The sequence below is a fragment of the Triticum aestivum genome, chromosome 5A (assembly GCF_018294505.1).
Source record: "Triticum aestivum cultivar Chinese Spring chromosome 5A, IWGSC CS RefSeq v2.1, whole genome shotgun sequence".
NCBI classification, from domain to species: Eukaryota; Viridiplantae; Streptophyta; class Magnoliopsida; order Poales; family Poaceae; genus Triticum; species Triticum aestivum.
Window position 1 is genome coordinate 568,722,997 of NC_057806.1, and position 18,033 is coordinate 568,741,029.

An 18,033-nucleotide genomic window follows, 5' to 3' on the forward strand; every position below is an offset into this window, starting at 1 on the left:
CTCATCTGTCGGTTGCTGGCAGCCGGACAAAACTCTTCTTTTGTCTCTTGTTTTTGCTTCTTACAATCTTCCATGGGGGCGCGTCAGCGCACCCACTATGTATAGCCCCCGAGATTCGGGCCGACTGCTGAGCAGTCGGGCCAGATCTTCCAGTAACTACTTTGTCTTCTTTCTTGCGAGGGCGCGTCAGCGCACCAGCTGGGTGTAGCCCCCGAGATTCGGGCCGATTGCTGAGCAGTCGGGCCGGATCTCCCGGCGACTACTTTGTCTTCTTCCTCGCGGGGGCGCGTCAGCGCACCCGTTCAGTGTAGCCCCCGAGATTCGGGCCGACTGCTGAGCAGTTCGGCCGGATCTCCTGGCGATTACTTTGTCTTCTTTGTTGGAGTTGACGTTCTTTCTCTTCTTTTTTTTGTATGCCCGTATAGTCGGACGGACACTTCTTCTTCTGCTTCGTTTCTCGGACGCCCTCTTTTTTTACCAACAGTCGGACTCTCTTTACTTTCTGTCCTGCCGGGTGGGCAGCCGGGCATATTTTGTCATTTGGCTGCTGCGTTGACCCAGCCGACCTCTTTTTTTTGGCAGCGACTTCTCCTCCAGCCGACTGGGCAGCCGGCAGCGTCTCTCTCTTTTTTCTTCTTTTTTTCTTGGCAGCAGCCGACTTCAACATTTTTTCTAGCCGGCCGTCCTTTTTTTTCCAGCCGGCCATTGGGCAGGTGGTCCTTTTTCTATCTGCATGGAGTAGCCAGCCGGGGCACAACTCGACGGGGTGCCAAGCCAAGGCGGGCCGCAGGCGAAGGCGGCCAGTCAGGGAGTCGGCCACCCGGGGATGGGATGCGGTTAGGGCGGAGCAGAGGGGTGCGGCGACCTGGCGGCCGGGCGCTGGCGATGCCGGCCGCGCGGACAGAGCCGGGGCTACGAGGGAGGGAGCCGGTAGCCGGCGGCGGCGCAGGCGGCCACGGGTGCACCCAGCGGGCATGGCGCGCGGTGGCGGACCCGGCCGTGGAGCCGGCTTGCGGGCGAGGCGGACGAGCGGGCGGAGCCGCGTAGCAAGAGAGCAGGGGGTGGAGGCCGACAGGCGTAGGCGGTCGAGGCCACGGGGGCGCGCGCAGGCGTAGCAGAGGGAGCGCGGCGACGGGGAGACGCGCGTGCGGGCCTCAGCGCCCATGAGGTGGAGGCGGCGGGCGCGCGCACGCGCGAAACTGGGCGAGGCAGAGACCGGGGTGGCCGGGCGGGGCCGATGCGCGGGGAGCGGCCGGTGGAGGCACTCGGGCGCGGCGGGCTGGTGGTCCAGGGACACGTAGGGACAGCCGCAAGAGGAGCTGCAGTGCCCGCGGGCTTGGGCGGTGGTGGAAGCAGCGGGCACAGCAGCAGGCAGTAGAAGCAGTAGGTGGCGGCGTTGCTGCAGGGAGTTCGACCGACCATTGATGGAGGAGGAGGAGGCCGGGAGGGGCTCGCCGGCGCGGCCCTTGCCGGAGCCAATGGTCAGCGCGAGGTGGAGGAGCTCGGGCGTGGCCCGGCGCTGGTGCTGTGTTTTGGCTTTCGGTTTGCATTTTTTTCGCCCCTGGATGAGATGGACGAAATTCGGCCATTTCAAAAATTCCGATCAAATATCGGACGAAATTACAAAACTAAAATTTGAATTTCAAATGAAATTTGACTGAAATCTTGTGGAAATTCTGCTGAAAAAATTGAAAACAAGAAGAGCAAAAATATAGCAGTAGAACAACTCTAAGGAGTACGTATGTACGTATATATTCACCAAACTTTGCATCAGTCAAACATCACCATCAGATCCACAAAGATTGAAACAAGGACGGGGAGATGTGCTGCGGAGTTGAGGAGTTGCCGCTGGATTCACCTGCATCCCGCAGCCAGCAGAGGTCAGCAGCAGGGGCCGGGCTGCTGGGATGACCCGAACGGGGCAGGAGCGGCACGCTCGAGCTGGGAGGCAGCCGACGACGATTGGAGGAGCCGCGAGCCCGCGACTGGGCGCAGCGCCACCACCGCCGCACACACGGGGGACTGGGGATCATGAATTGTTTAGGGTTCGGGCGTGGTTCGATAGGCAAACTGTGGAGAGGCCACAGAAGTTGGATTGGGCCAAAAACAAGTTCAAAGAGGGCCGAAAATTTCGGCTGACACAGACAATTATCAGGCCAGGCGAGATGGCCGAAGTAGGAGGAGGCAGGGGCTGCCCGCTGGAGCAAAGCGAGGCAATGTATGGCTAGTGTACGGGATATGTTCGACTTGTGTATGGCTATGCGTTGACCATTGCTTGACTCGCATCTAGCTAGCTAGCATAGATGATATATGGAGTAGAGAACACCCGCTCTGGCCAGAGCAAAGCGCAGCGCGGAGGGGAGTAGACACGAGCAGCGCGTGGATGGACACGGCCGACCGAAACGAGGCCGCACGTGCGGCAGGAGTGCGGACGGACGGCCGGCATTGTGGTGGTGGCGAAGAGGGTGAGGCCGACGATGAGGGCCCGCCGCCCCTCGCGGCCACTCCGGGGGCGTGTCGATGTCGAGCCTCCGACTGCTATCAAAGAGACGGCGCGACACCGCGGCGGTGGAGACAAAGATGGTCCCGCCCGGACTGCGAAACAAGCAGCAACAAGCCCCATGGTGTGCGCCAACAGTCGTGGTATTCGTACGGGGGGGTGGGGGGTGGGGGGGGGGAGACGACGGATACCACAAGGTGGCTTGAGTGTGAGGGCAAGACTGTTGCCGGATTATCCGGAGACGGGTATGCGAGTAGCACGCGCTGGTTTACCCAGGTTCGGGGCTCTCCGGAGAGATAATACCCCTACTCCTGTATGTCTGAGTATATATGTGGGATGTACATCGGGCAGTACAAAGTTCTTCTGGAGCTATATCTGATATCAGTAACAATGAGAGCTAGCTAGCTAGTGTGGCACATGAGCTTGGCCATGTATGGTCGTGGGAGTGTGTGCTCCCGTGAGTGCTCTTACGTGAGAGTGTGTGGTGGGTGGATGGATGGATGTGTGCTTCGTATAGGCATGACTAGCTTAGCATGTAAGCTATGCGGTGGCATGGGAGCAAGGGGCATGGTGGGGTGTCATGCTTGTCTCCTGAGTCACTTCATAAATAGTATCCAGGGACAAATGACACTATACATGATAACATGAGGGCATGAACAGTGCTCAGGTACAGCCGTCTCGTCGGTGTCGGGTCGGTGCAGCGGCCGACTCCGCGCAGCAGGCCGGCTGGAGCAACAGGCCGGAGGAGTAGGCCGGGTGATGAGTCGGCTCGGGTAGTCGGACAGGGAGCCGTCTAGGGCGGCCTGAGCAGTCGGACTGAGGGGCTTTCGCTAGCCCCGATGTCTTGAAATATCATCTTGCCGTCTTCGAGGTACCCGTGGCCAATTATCCCGACAGTGATCCTCTTTCACATGCTACTCAAGCTTGAGTAGATAAGTGATCCCCGCACGCTGCTCCTTCACCTTGCGTGTGCGTCATGTTTCGTGATTGAGCCAAGCTGATGTTAGACCTATGTCATGTTTGCACTTAATTTTTGCTGGTCAATAACAGATTATTAATTGACCATTAGTTATGAGTCATTAAAGGACACGCCACAAATCTGAGATGTCTGATCACGGGCTGTTGCATAATTGGACGTCTGTCCAGCCCAGGTCTCCCTACCCCGACTACGCCTATACATTGGAGGCATCGGCAACCCTAGCTGCCAACCAGATCAGATCACATTTGCCTCCTGGCACACACCGCCTATCGTTGCTCCTCTGGTTGTTGTTGCTTTCGGCAATCCCATCCCGTCCACCGTATGCACAGTTATACGACAGAGTAGGCCTCCAGGACCCAAGCCTTTATGATCCTGCACTAAGAGAAGGGCGATTAAGTATTTGGGGAGCGTCATCTGCGCGAATGCTCGCCGCTATTCGTCTTTGTCCACTACATCGTCTATCTCCATATTGCCTTAGTCATCAACATGTCCACCGAAGACGAAAAGCTCGTTGCCTAGAAGATGGCCACCCAGGAGACTGTTGTCGCCGCCGGCGCCACGGCTACGACCTGGCCGGCTGGAGGGTATAACTTGTTTATCCCGCTCTTGTTTATTTCGTGTTAGCCATACTAGCTATTTACATAGATATTTCTGATATATGTCTAGTACGTGCTTACAAGATCAAATATGAGTATTTGGTCAATATTGTCAATACCATGTTCATGACTTATTTCTAGATTAATTTAATTTCCTAATATACTCAACAATTCAAAAACCTAATACTTTTTAGCAATTTTTGATTAATGGCTTTGCCGCTATACTAAAACTAGCCCTGTTTACAGGAACATACTTTAAGCATTGGTAGACCAAAACTATTTTGTGACTCACAACTTTGATGTTGTTCTGGGTCGTTAGTGACACTTTTGAAGGAATGATTACTTCTGTATTGAAGAATGCGTTCAGGGAGTCAACTATCATCTTTGTTGGAGCTATTCTGAGTGTGATCCGAGAAAAACTAGTCGACACATATTTACTTTGCGGGTTGCCCAGGACTTGTGGAATGCGCTTGAAGCAAAATTCGGTGCAACCGATGCTGGAAGTGAGATATATGTCGTGGAGCAGTTCCATGATCACACAATGGTTGAGGACCGCCCTGCATTGGACTAGACTCATGAGATATAGTACATTGTTAAGGAGCTCGAGCTTCTTAAGTATGAGTTATCGAGCAAGTTTGTCACGAGTTGCATAATTGCTGAACTTCCTCCTCCCTGGAGGAGTTTTCTTACCAGTCCGAAACATCAGAGACGTGAATTCTCGGTAGAGGATGTCATTAGTCATCTGAGTGTCGAGCAGACTCCAATCAAAGGGCTCGGGGTAAAAGGGCTCCAGGAGCTTCTGTCGCCAAATGGTACAAAAAACTTCCACAACTTAAAGGGAAAGAACGGGCTCCAACAGACTACCGACATCAACAAGAAGGGTAAGAAGACCTTCAAAAAGGACAAGAAAGACAAGAAAAAAGATATTTGGTTTACTTGTGGTTTTGAGGAACAGTGGACCAAGAAGTGCCCGAACAAGCACCAGAAACCAAGAAAGGACCCCAAGTCTGTCAACATGATTATGAGCAAGAATGATAATGGGGCATCTCAATACGGTAATTCATTTACTGTATTGTCAGTTTATCAGTATACGGATTGGTGGGTTGATGTCGGTGTAAATATTCATATGTGTGGTGATATTTTGTTGTTCTCTTCTTACCAGGTCACATGAGATGCGTCTGGTCCCCATTCTCTAGCAGTACTCTTCATTTTGTGTACTTTTTATTATATTTGTCATATTTAAAGGTGTGAAGCTAGTTTTGTCGAAGATTTTATTTTATCTTGATTATTGAAAAAGTGGACAACCATTTTTAGGTTTATGAACATTTTTTATTGTAAATGTGTTGAATGTACCGATTGAAATGTGCATGTTGATTATTTATGGTTACAATTCAAAATAGCGGCTCAACAGCATATGGTATGCATTTGATCTCACATATCCACAAAACAACAAAACCAAAAAAATTGAATTTGGAATCCAAATCCCACCAAATAAAATCCTTGCAGGAATCTATTTTCATTTCAATTCTACCAAACGAAATGAAAACTTGGGTCTAAAACGAGTTTCTAGGGAAATTTGTCCCAGTAAACATCCATGTGATACTTAATGCATTCCGACCTGCCCAGCAGCAGTGACACACATAACAAGTTGTTGCATGCCGACCAGATCAGCCAACGACTTCGTTTTTCATGGTTGTTCAAAGTTCGGCAAGTCGACCACTGAATTCCTACCAAGCGCCAGAGAACTTGAATCCCGATTCAGATCAAGAGCAAGGCGTTGGGGTTTGAAGATAATTTCACCGAATCTGATTGCGATAGCACGATGCATGCACACTCCGTCGCTCTTGTTGTTCTTCACCCATTGATTGGTCTGACGTAGGTCTGCAGCAATGCAGCAGTGCACTCCGTGTGGATTAGTTTGTTGCCCCGCACACCTACGTTCCCATACCTCCCAATCCCACTACACCCTTGACGCTACGTAAGTACACCGTGAACAATTGTAAGTCTGGCAAACTAGCAATAGATGAACCACGCTCCTAAGCTAACCCTTTAAGGCCAAATCGTGTATTGACAACCGAGACCAACCGACGATTTATAAAGGCCCTACTGAGACCAATGAATGTGGTATATATCGCCATGTAGGGCCACTCTGACTGCAAAATTTAAAAGCTGGTATCTAAATCTAGACGTATGAGACGAGTAATTGGGCTCGACCCCAGTAGCTAGCAAAGCCGAGATGTCTGAGTGGGTTTAAACACAACACGGAGGAACATCGATGCCGGAACTAAGAAAACCGAGGAGAAAATGTTCTTTCTGAAAAAAAGGAGACAACGTTGCATCAACTTCAAGTTGCCAGTAACATTATCTATGTCATGTCAATTACATACTGATCTTTGAGATGAGAAATAAGATTATTTGAGGCAAAATAAACCAGTCTAGTTTTTTGAAATGCGGCCCCTTAGGACCCGATTCATTAAGAATGTCGAAGAGAGTTGCCTAGTCAATTAATGAAAAACCATGCCAAAATTGTCACAACAGGCTAGCAAAGGTAGGGCACACATGGCAGCCTGGCAACCAACAAAAGAACGCACATATGTCGTCGAGGAGAAATGCGTCGTCGAGGTTGCAATCTGATGTCATTGTCATCACACCTCCGCGAGGGCGACTCCGACTCCACCATCAACGACCACCGATGTAGCCCTCACCGTAAATAACCGCCGACACAAACCATAACAAAACTTGAAGGAGCACCAAAACACAGAGCCCTTCCGCCAGCAAGGGCCGGGATCCTTCGCACACCCATGGTCATAAGGCCATAGGAGACGTGGCAGATCGGCGGTGCCGCCGACGGAAGGCAGAAACCCTAGCCGCCTTTCCTTAGGAGGAGAGACGCGCGCTGCAGGTGGATGTACGGTACTGCTACACATTTGTTATAGATAGAAGACATTGTTGAATCATATACCTCATGTTTTTTTTTGCGGGAATTAAAGTGCAACTATCCTTAGGTGGTTTTGGTAATTCCTAACAACATATAGCTCATTGAACTAATGCTATTCCAAGATGAATATTTCAGGAAAGCTCAATGATTGACATGGATTAGAAAGTGGACCCTTCAAAATGCGAAAGATAAATGATTGGCTCAAGCTCAAAGCACAAGACTCTACATTTTCTATTTTAGTGATCCAAGATCACATTGAGTCTATAGGAAAAGTCAATACTATTAAGAAGGGATGAGGTGTTGCTTAATGAGGTGCTTGCTCAAAATGCTTAGTGATATGCTCCAAAACTCTCCACTACTTTCTTATATCCACATATGTCCCACACCAAATATCCAACTCGGCCCCACCGATTCTTTCTATCCGGCGCCACCGAGTTCAGTTGACATAGCCACTGCCAGAAACCCTAGTCTTTTCGGTCTCACCGATAAGGATCTCGGTCTCATCGAGATGGGATTGTAACCTCTCTGTTTCCCCTCGTAACGTTTCGGTCAAACCGAGATGAGCGATCGGTCCCACCGAGATTGCAATGCAAACACTCTGTTCCCCTTTCGTAACGTTTCGGTCCAACCGAGATGAGCGAATCGGTCCCACCGAGTTTGCCTGACCAACTCTTTGTTTGTCTATTACCAAAATCGGCCCCACCGAGTTTGTGTAATCGGTCTCACCGAGATTACATTATGCCCTAACCCTAATGAAATCGGTCCCACCGAGTTGACATGTCGGTTCCACAGAAACACCTAACGGTCACATTATGAACCAAATCGGTCTGACGGAGTTCTCTGAATCGGTCCCACCGAGTTTGGTGATTTGTGTGTAACAGTTAGATTTTGTGTGGAGGCTATAAATACCCCTCCACCCACTCTTCATTAGTAAAGAGAGCCATCAGAATATGCCTACACTTTCAATACATATTTTTTGAGAACCACCTACACTTGTGTTGATGTCAAGATATTCCATTCCAACCACATAAACCTTGATCTCTAGCCTTCTCCAAGTTGCTTTCCACTCAAATCTTCTTTCTACCAAATCTAATCTTATGAGAGAGAGTTGAGTGTTGGGGATACTAACATTTGAAGCACAAGAGCAATGAGTTCATCATCAACACACCATTTGTTACTTCTTGAAGAGTGGTGTCTCCTAGATTGGGTAGGTGTCACTTGAGAGCCTCCGACAAGATTGTGGAGTTGAACCAAGGAGTTTGTAAGGGCAAGGAGATCGCCTACTTCATGAAGATCTACCCTAGTGAGGCAAGTCCTTCATGGGCGACGACCATGGTGGGATAGACAAGGTTGCTTCTTCATGGATCCTTCATGGACCGCGCAACCGTTACCCTCCGTGGGTTGAAGTCTCCATCAACGTGGATGTAGATAGCACCACCTCACGGACAAAAAATCTCCGTGTCAACATTGCGTTTGCTCCCTCAAACTCATCCCTTTACCTTCATATTCAATTGTTTTACATTCCATTACTATACTCTTAGAATTGCATGTGTAGGTTGATTGCTTGACTTGTGCTATGTTGCTAAAATCTGCCAAGAACTAAAATTGGGAGAAGGCTAGATTTTTATTTGGTCAAGTAGTCTAATCACCCCCCCTCTAGACATACTTTCGATCCTACAGGGAAACTTCGAGCTTTATTCAACCAATCTCTGTTCCCGCACGATCAGCCAAAACACTGGTCATGAGGAAGCCAGGAGGGGAGTCCATCCAGCAGTCAGTAATCCCCAGGGTGCAGGCATGCTTAGCATACAAGTGGGCCGACATATTGGAGTTTCTCAATACATGTTGAACATCAAATGAAAGAAAGGATAAGGCTAGCTCTTCTATTTCTAGTAATAACGGTGCTACGATGGAGCGCGGAAAACGTCGCGAGTGACATAGTTGAACCAATTCTAAGCAATCTGTTTCCATGAGCACTTGCAAGAAGCCTCGAAGCTGTGCGAAAATCACCCCATCTCGCATAGCAAACGCTTCTGCTATTATGGGATCTGTGATGTCGGGGTAAGGTTTGCTCCAGGCGGCAATGAAGGTCGAGGAAGTTCGTGCCACTCCTCCAGCTCCACTCTTATGTTCAATCACTGAGACACTAGCATCTATGTTCACTTTTACCCAGCCTTGATCAGGTGGCCTCCAACCATAGCCAGGTAAAACCTTGGTCTGTTCCAAGGAAAGCTCCAATAGGCAAGAGCTTCTCTTATGCGTTTGAGAGATTGCGCCGGGTTCATACTCACTTTGTCATGCGTTATGTTATTGCGAGAGGCCCATATAGCCCACATAACAGTGACAATTTTCGCCCGATCACTTTCTGAGAACCGGGAGTCGCAAAGGATATCCTTGCACCAAGTCATATGATGTAATTCCGGTAGCTTGATATGCAGCCAATTCCGTGCTTCTATCCAGATCGTTTGAGCATGTGAACACTTGATCAATGCATGCATCAAATCTTCATCCGCTCCCATGCAAACTTTGCAACGTGCTAATGTTGCAATATGCCTGAACTGTGGTGTTCTCTCCACCGGAAGGATACCATGGAGGACCCTCCACCAGAACACACGCACCTTAGGTAGCACTTTGAGCTTCCATAGTCGCGTCCTATACCTCCTGTAGGGTTGGGAATACCGAGAAAAAAAATGTACAACCCTTAGCGAGAGCGCATGCTATATTGACCGGGCCATTCCTGGTTTCCACCCCACTAGTTTTCGGAAGGTTTCTAGAACCTTCCCTGAACCAGTTTTCTGTGTGTGTGTGTTTTCTTTCGGTCTTTGGTTTCTTTTTTTTTCAATTTATATTTCTGTTAACATTTTCTGATATTTTAATGTTTTTTGAAACACAGTAAAATTTTCAAATCTATGAAGAGTTTTTTACATATTGGAACTTTTTTTCAAATTCGAGAACATTTTTTTTGAACTTCAGGAATGTTTTCCTGTTTATAACTCTGGGAACATTGGTAAAATTAATGAACATTTTTAATACAGGAACAAATTTCAAATTCATGAATAGTTTTTGAAATCCTAGACCAATTTTCGAAATCATGTGCTTTTTCAAATTTTGGAATAGTTTTTATCACATTTCTGCATGTTTTTTAAATCCAGCAACATTTTTCAAATTCATGAACGTTTTTTGAAATTTAAGATCATTTTTTACTCCCTTGATTTTTTTAAATTAGGAATATGTTTTGAAATTCAAAACTTCATTTAAATCTCAAATATTTCTTAAAGAAGTAAAAATGAATAACACACAAAACTGTAAGAAAAAAGGAAAAAAACTGGGGGCACCTCGCCTCACAATTGGCCAGCCCAAAGGACGCACGGGGGTTGGCGGGTGCGTGTTTGCTTCACTCGTGCCGCACTATACTGGGACTAGGAGGTCTTGACAACGCCTATCAGTCAAGCTCAGAAATTTTCTCATTGTGGAGCTAAAATTTGGCATGACCACTGCTAACACCTACTACCACTCGTGACACCTACCTAGATATTACAAGTGTAGTCCTAAACAGTAGCAATGTCTCCATAATTGCGTTGTTATTACTAGGTCGCCACTCGACTGTTGTACGCTAAGCCTTGTCATCTGCATATAATGCGAGATTAGGGGAGAATCTAGACAAGACTACAAGGTTCAGCCAGCTTACAAGCATACACCTCACACACGGGCATCAGACCCTGCATTCTAACATTTTTGTGCAAGGCTTCGTAAGAAACACCTAGCATGAGTTGGGTATTACCTCTACAAACAAAGAGTCCAAACCTGGGTGAAAGATCTTTTGTGTGAAATCTCATGACTAGATCATCTGCGCGAGCCCTCTTCAAAAAATCTGCAAATCGTGAGTATTGTCGTGAAATCCCGGTGACAAGACATGAGTTGATTTCATTATGTCATTTGAGCTCTCATGTAACAAAAAAATATTAGTATGTAAAATTTGAAATAAAACTCTGTATTTATTTTGCGTACAAAAAAGTGCATTCTAGGTACTGGAATCAGATCATTTATATATGTTTTATGAATGATCATTTTTAACTCTGATGGCCGACACAATGCTCCACATTTTTCCCACAATAAACATTGGCCTTTGTTATATATTTTGTAGCTTGTTCAGGAATTTAAATATATGCATGGATCCGTTTTTCTAGCCGTGAAAATCTCAGGAAACCAACATCGGATATATGATCTCTCACATAAGGAAATAACTGAATATACATGGCCAAACAAACAATTCCGCTAACTTTTGTGGTCGCTAGCATGGAGGGTACTGGATCGAAGTGACCCCTTTTCACACCAACACAATGTCATATTATACCTCTAACATCTAGTCTAGATGCAAAATCGAGGATAGGTGGTACCTTGCTCTTGGGAATGAGTAAAAGCAACCAGTTGGGAAAGAACACCAGATTGAGGGACGGTACTTCTAGCAGGTAACAACAGCGTCTGCAACTTCCGGGTGACTCCCATGCCTACGCACATGGCACTAGACTAGTAGGATTATCTATCCAAGAATGAGTGTAGGTACCTAGCCAAGGCAGCATGCATTCAGCCAATGCAAAGAGGAAGGGCCAGCATGCTCGATCTATTTAAACGGGTATCTCGCTCGTTTATTTTATTCAATGTTATATCTGTAAAGGTGGGGATTCTCAAAGTGTATTATTTTGGTGGGGATAAGATGCACCAACACTGACGAGTTCATACTCCATCGCAAGCTGAATATTTTTGATGAGCACCGAGCATGTGCGCCGTACTATGTTCCTTTCAAATTAAACGCGCATTCTTGTGCCGCTCTAGTTCACAGCTTTTCTCAAGTATTTCCCCGCTTTGACTCAAAGTTAGACATAAAAATTAACCACAAAATAGAAATGAATATTGGCTAGAAGTATGCTATCCGGACATGCACTTGGCGCCAATGTGGTATGTTGTCATGCATACTTCAAAAGACGTTGATGACCTGTGGCTCTATATCACCATGGCCTGCCAATGTTCATCGTCGGTTGCCCAAATCCCATGCTCGTACCAACCTGGGTTGCACTGCTCATCGTGACCCAGTGCCTTGCTCGTTGCCATCCGGTGCATGCAACATGCCGTCCCTCCCTTATGGAGCACATTCCATCTTATTTTCACCTTGTGTCAAGGTAATTGTAATGAGTTGTTTGCACAACCAGTTGAAGATGCATTGCCCATGGGCCCAGACTGCAGAGAGGCCCAAGTTCGACATCCCTAAGAGTTCCTGCCGCCTCCAAATCCTAGAGTGTGCAGCACTGCCCTCCAACTCGGAGGAAGCCACCAGGACGGTGTCCAATATATGTCACACAAGCAAGAAGCAATGTCAAGAGCAGGGAGGAATCCTGGCACACCTAGCTAGAGTGAATGGTCAGACACTACATCGACCTCTGTGTGTGTGAGATTATTCATTATATAGTCGACTATGGGTCCAACTGTCTGTCAATATGGATGGACTCTACCCGAGAAAAAAATTGTTGTTTGCGATCCCCTAGGGACTTATATGGAGCTGACATTTTAAACCCAACAAAAAATTGGAGGTCGCCAAAGGACAATCAAGTCGTATCGCATCTAAATATAATTATTCTTCAGAGTTCTCGTACGTCATACCTTTCAACTCTTAGATTCTTAATGTATATGTACAAGCTTTAAATATAGCCAAGAAATTTGACATGAAAGTGTCACAACTTAGGAAGATGCTCAAGACACCCCAAGCAAAAATAATAATTTCATGAAAATGATTGAACTAGATATTAGCATATATGCAGATTCAGGTTGGCAAAATGTTCTAGTTATCTCCCAAGTCATATCTAAAGTAAAGCAACCATACAGTGTTAAGATAGTTTCGTGTTTGTGTGTTGTGCTCATAGATTTTTCTTTTGAACTAATAATGTAATTAACATATAAAATAAATATTAAAAAAGTGATACATTATAACTAAATTAATGTTTTTGTACACTTGTTGACGTAATTTATCCCTAAATTGTCGAACAGAAGTTACTGATGTTTAACCTAGTAGTATCACACAATGAAGCAATAAAATCAATACTTTCCCACCAAAATTTAAGACAACCGTTGGGTGAAGTTTTTCCTGGTTGCATGTTCCTGCATTAATTAATTAGTGCTATCCAATGGAGAAATTCCTTCCAACAGAAGTCGTGCCTTGCAAAAATGTAGGGCATAATCTAGAATGGTGGATATAAACTGGCAACTCAATTGATGCTCCGCATCAGACTGAAGGTTCAAATTCTCTCGAGGTAACTCAACTAATTGTCCGAAACTAGTGATGCAAACAATAAGAAACATGGTGCCTACAACCATATAACAAGCAGCTTATCACTAGAAGTGGAAGCAATGCAGGTATGAATATATGTGAAGGTACTATATCAGTAGGTTGTTTGTACACAAGTCTTCCTGACACTTCCTAAGCCAAGATTATGTGGTGCCATTGGTATCTCAATGTCATCCTCCACCTCCATTATGTGAGCTGTCACAATGTGTGTTTTGTGCGCCTCACATGCAGGTAGCAACACCGAGAGGTGGAATGAGGCAGGAAATTGGAGTAAAGTCGGTGAGAGATAATAACAGCAGTGAATTTCTATATATGTGGGGTTTCTTACTCTTTATATCTTTTATGTGTCCAACTGTCCAGAGGAACTAGTTGGTCTTTTGCGTGCCAGTGGAACATATGGAGACGGCATAACGAGCTAAACTGTGTGAAGGTATGATTGAAGGAAAAGCATCTTATGGCGCCTGCCAATGTTTAATATTCCCAACATGTAAGCTGCTTCTGAAGCTGACCCATGTTTTGGTATCTATGACTTCAACGTCAGAACAAAGGCAAACGCTTTGGGTGCAATAAAAACAGACTATCAACGAGATCAAAGGACTCCAGGTAGTCCAGGCATAATCCCTTAATTTGGGAACCAATCTTAGGCGCAGTCTCCTAGGTATACATGTCAGGAAGCAATACGTTGACAGGGAGGTGAGCCTGCTCTATATAAAAAGGACACGATATACGATGTACATCCTTATTGAACTACGTCGTCTAGGTGTTCCTATTTAGGTGAGCCTAGTTTTATCGTCACTGTCCATGTACTGTCAAGGACCATTGCCGGAGTACATTCTTTCCTTGCACCGGGCTGGTTCCATTGCTTGCCTTTCCATGAAAACCGTGCGTTGAATTCTTTTCACCATTGAAGCTGGGGCCACAAAAAAAACCCGGTCAATTAATCTTATTATGGAAACAGAGAAGCAACGGTAGCAGGTACACATGCACAATTGTACATCGAGAAAATGAACACAAGCAGTGGCGGAGACAGGCCTGGGGCAGCTAGGGCTATAGCCCTAGGCCTAGAAACAACTTCCTTTGTAATTTCTTCATGCAAAGCATAGAAAATCATAGAAGTTTATCACTCAACATAGCACAACCCTAGACGTAATCTGCATCTAGCTCCGCCACTGAACACAAGGTGAGTATAATGGCACAGCCGTATTCCTAACGCCTCCCAAGTCCGTAGTATTTGTACTGTGGTCAGCACTGTGCTCTACGGCAGCGATGTCCGCCGACACAATGTTCAGTGTGTAATGCAAGCAAAAGATCAATATTGAGCGCTTGGAGGAAAGGAGGAAACTAGTTGTAGCAAATGGGCAGAGTTGGTAATGGCGGTAGTCTTCTGTAGGTGTGAGCTTATTCACTATATTTGTTTTTGCTTCCAACTATATATCAATTTGGATGTCTCCAACCCAATAAAATAAGTTGTGGTTGTAACACCTGATACTCGTCCGTGCATTTACTCTTCTATCTTTGGTGTGAACACTGTGGGGAAGGAAGGTTATCCATGCAGTTACTCTTATATCTACTCTGCAATATGGTAGCCCAATCATTGAATTGGCCGCTGATTTTGTATAAGATGGCCACTTTTGCGAACCTAAGCACCATTACTAAGATACTCCTTCTGATCCATATTAGTCGTCGCTCAAACGGATGTATCTAGCACTGAAATACGTCTAGGTACATCTGTTTGAGCGACAATTAATATGAGTTGTAGGGAGTATATAATTTGCTAGTCAGTTATGGTGACTGACGAGGGTAAATAAGTATTTGTTCAAAGTGCTCAATCATTAGAGCATTCATAACACTTTCATACTTATGAAAATTACAGGTACCTATTGCATATCATCATCACTCTGAAATTTGTGAAATGTTGTTCCAGGCACTCCTTGCCCCTTCTATGACGATAGCTCTCAATGCTGGTGCAGATGGTTCAGCTGTCGTAGAGAAGATTCTCGAAAGCGAGTGGCGAGTTGGGTACAATGCGATGACCGACAAGTTCGAAGACCTTGTCGATCTGTGCCGGGTTGCAAGATGCGTGCTTCAGAACTCCGCTTCTATCGCAGGGCTAATTCTAATGACCCAAGCAATGATGTTCGATAAAATAAAGAAGAAAATGTCGCCCATTCCTGAAATTACAGGCCTCCCGCCGCTTTAGAAAAATCAAAATGCTTAGGTCTGAGCAATTATTATCCTGTTATGAAAGAAGGTTCCATAAACATGAAGATAATTTTGCTCAAAGCATGGCCAGCCATCGCCCGGGCTCGATGCTCGCGCAACAGCACGTCGGCTCGTAGTTGTCGATCATAGAGTGTGGCGAATGCGCACGTCAAGTGGTGCGCCGAGTTTCTACCACACCGCAACATACCGGATGGGTGTTCTTTAAATGCACAAACAATGGGGTATGTGCTTGTTTTGATTCGGTTTTTCACCGGGTTCAGTTCAATTTCGGTAGCTCATTGATGCTCATCTATGTATGTAGGATGATGGATGCTCGTTTTGGTATTGGGAAGAAGAATACATCTATCTATTGATAGCATGAAAATTAATAGATGTTTGTGCACTCGTTGCTAGAATTGTAGAATTGAAGCTAAAGATGAGATTAGATGTGAGACTAAATAAGATATTAATCCAACTAATGGGAGCAGTTATGGAAGTTTGATATCTTCTAAAATTTCTAATTGTGGTTCTTGTTTTATTTGGTATATTGCTCTTGTAACAAAGAATTGGTGAATTATTATGTAATCCAATGTCGTTGAATGAAATAAAGAAGCAAAGAAATGTGTTTCGGTGGTCGAAATTGAAATGCAAATGATTTTTTTTACTCTGCTAAGTTTAGCGGATCGGCTAGGTCCGGCCAATACTTAGTGGAGTATATATACTCCACTAAGCCTTTTAGTACGTTAACTTATTGGGGATCAGTTAGAGTTGCCTTTAGATGTTAGGTGCAGATTCTCCCCAAACAAAAAATATGTCAGGTGCAGTATTTTCATACCTGCACAATATTTTTGTAGCATGTAATATAGTATGGAGTCAATTACACTGGTGGTGTTAGAACTTGGCGTAAACGGTCACTTTAGTGCTAGAACTTGCGGCATACATTAAAGTGATGCAAAAACTTGGCTTGAAGGTGCAAATACGGTGCAAATCTCGTTTGTATACGTCGGCGAAGCTGATGAGGCATGACATCATGGCATAGGGGCCGTTGTTAGTGACCATATGGTGAAGATTGGGCGTGTGGTGTTCTCTTTTGCAAAAAAAAAAACTCAGTTTTTTCTCACGTAAAGGCCCCTGATCAGGTGTACACACAGTATCTGCGTGTGTGGCATTGGGTGGCCCCACCTATCAGCCAAACATCACAAATTTTATTAGCATTAGAAAGAAAAAGAGTGAAGTGCATCAAAGATCCTCGAACTATTTTAGAGGTGTTACGTAGGTCCTCGAATTATGAAAAGGGTCATTCAGGTCCTCAAAGTGCAATATGCGTTCATCCAAGTCATCGAACTATTTTAGAGGTGTCATGTAGGTCCTTGAACTATTTTAGAGGTGTCACATACGTACACACTTATTGCACTTCAAGGATTTTTAAGGACCTGGATGACACTTTTCATAGTTCGAGGACCTATGTGACACCTTCAAAATAGTTCAAGGACCTAGGGTGCACTTCACTCAAAGAAAAATAGGAGGCAGGCAAGGATTCGACCCGTTGATGTATAGTCAGCCGAGACCACGGCTAGCAAACACACCAGGTAACACTTGTTGTCATTTAAGGATACTCAGCTTTTATATCTTTGTTAAATAATGTAAAATAAGAATTCTAATTCAAAAAATAAATAAAAAGATACAGCCATGGATTTTTGTACCAGCGACCTGACAGGTATCACGACGAGGACCTAGCAAATACTCCCTCCGTCCGGAAAAATTTGTCCCAAGCTTATCTCTTAAATGAGTGTATCTAGTATTACCTTGGTGCTAGATACATTCATTTAAGGGACAAACATTTTCAGACGGAGAGAGTACTATACAACAAACGGCATTTCATGCTTTAATAGGACTGTTAACCTTTATATACAACAGTTTAAACATGTTAGTTTTTTTCTTTACTTCTTTTTAGCCCCAAAAAATGTAAACTATAAGTGTCCATATAATTGTAAATACGTTTTCATTTGACAATCTGCAGTCCGAGGCACACTAAGCTAATTTTTTGCACATATATTTATATTACTTTAGTAATACATATCTGATTTTTAGAAAACATACAAATTTTATTGAAACAACATTAAAACATTAAAGCCTGGTGTAATCATACTATAGAGTCAATTACACCGGTGGTGCTAGAACTTGGCGCAAAAAGTCACTTTAGTGCTAGAACTTGTGGCATACATTAAAGTGATGCAAAAACGGTGCAAATCTCGTTTGTATACGGTTGCGACGCTGGCAAGGCATGACGGCATGGCATAGGGCCCATTGTCAGGACTGCAAAAGAAAATATTGGTTTTTTATTATTTTTCTCATGAAAAGGCCCCTGTCAGATGTGTGCATCCGATGGGTCCCACTTGTCAGTGAAACATCATTAATTTTATTAGAATGAAAAGTAATCCGCCGAGTAATTGACTCCAACAAGCGACTGCATATACAACA